This window comes from Aplysia californica, unplaced genomic scaffold, assembly GCF_000002075.1.
Source record: "Aplysia californica isolate F4 #8 unplaced genomic scaffold, AplCal3.0 scaffold00544, whole genome shotgun sequence".
NCBI lineage: Eukaryota > Metazoa > Mollusca > Gastropoda > Aplysiida > Aplysiidae > Aplysia > Aplysia californica.
The window spans coordinates 490732-492395 of NW_004797814.1; the positions used below are offsets into that span (position 1 = coordinate 490732).

At 35.3% G+C, this 1664-nt stretch overlaps 1 protein-coding gene across 1 annotated transcript in view; it reads right to left on the minus strand.

Moving 5' to 3' along the window:
* The window catches only part of LOC100533217 (nitric oxide synthase-like protein), a 21786-nt gene extending 21218 nt beyond the window's left edge, over positions 1–568 (minus strand). Inside the window, 1 exon segment of the mRNA NM_001204534.1 lies at positions 494–568. The gene's annotated coding sequence lies outside the window, so the exon portion shown is untranslated.
* Between the last annotated feature and the right edge of the window lie 1096 nt (positions 569–1664).

Genomic DNA, 1664 nt, shown 5'->3' on the forward strand with positions numbered 1-1664 from the left:
ATCTAATGAGACCTGTGTACTAAACAGGCTTAATGGAGTCGATAGGGCCAAACCTAGATTCTAGATCTACGTACGGCTAGACTGGCAGTACTTAAGTACGGCTAGCCACTTCGATATAATATAATGAATAATGACACTGTGTAAGACTTGGACAACCACTTTCCTCTTCGACAATCGGATACACGTACAATTCTGACTGATCAATGACTCACGAGTGAGGAGGGTAGTAATTTAAACTAGATATATCTAGATGTAGATCTATGACATTCTAGATCTATATATCTAGATCTAGATCTAGATCTATATTATAATCTAGATCTAGATCTAGATATCTATAATCTAGATCTATATCTAGATCTAATCTAGATATCTAGATCTAGAAATCTAATCTGCTAATCTAGATTCTATGATCTCTAGTAGAGTCTCTAGAATCTAGTTAACCTTAATATAATGACTAATAATACTAATCTAGCCTACACTTATAAGTTCATACCTAACAGAGATGGTATTACAGCATCTGGTTATTAAACTTGTATTGATTAACTTTGAACGCAGAGTTTTAGGTGAAACATCAAGTCGTCAAGAGGCGTCGAGGCAATGGATGAGTGGCCAACAAATAAAAGACGACGGCAGGGTATGGCCATGGGCATGTTTCTGACTTTCGGTTTCGAATTTCGTGATTCGTTTCTATTCTTTATCATAGGTTAGACAAAATTTTTAATGGATCTGTTGGTTGAAAATGCTCAGTGTTTCTCGTGATAAAAAACCAAAGCATTAAAACCCAAGTTGCAGGCTTGCGCACATTGAAATTTCAACGTAGAGATATTAATGGGATCTGATGTAGATCTAGATCTATGATCGATTGTCGAATTCTAAAACGAATTTTCAAGTGATTCCACTTTAGTGAGATGACAAAAGATCTTCTGCAAGAATGCAAAGGAACCCAAAACAAATAATATATTATACTTCGTCGTGTCTTTGACGTCTTTAATAATAATTTTCAATAAATTCACACTCGTTTCATTTTTTTAAAAAGCTCTTAAAAATCAGTTTAATATTTGCCATTAGACTAATATTTTTGCGTTTTCTCCTCATTCACTTGTTCTTATTTTTCAATATTCTTGAGTATTCCACAGACTGTAAATTATACTGTCTCCGCGTATTCTCCTCATTCACTTATAATTGTTCTTTAAATACTCACCAAAAAGATGCCACAATATAATATATAGATCTAGACTACATACATACTATACTCTGTCACATTTTTAAGTATACACTGTGTTAAAATTAAAATAGTTAATTTCACAATTAGTCGATATTCTTTAAAATTTCAGGAATACGAATTCAATCAATTTTAAAAACGTAAACAACAACAACAACAAGGAATGTGAACATAACAGGTTTATTCACGACTTACAAGAGTGTGAGGGTGGTCTGCAAAAGTAACACGATCAGTAGAGTAGATGACGACCTGACATCGTCGAAGCCTTGAATCAATCAATCGCTGCACTGTCTGTTGAGGGATGTTAATTCCACTCTTCATGCGATGTTCTCTCAAGTTGAGGAAGTGTCTGAGGCTGGTACGCGCGCAGGCGCATCAACTAAAACCAAGGTCGGCTTGCCCTTGCCAAACGGAAACGGAGACGCAAAAGCCACAGGAAAAA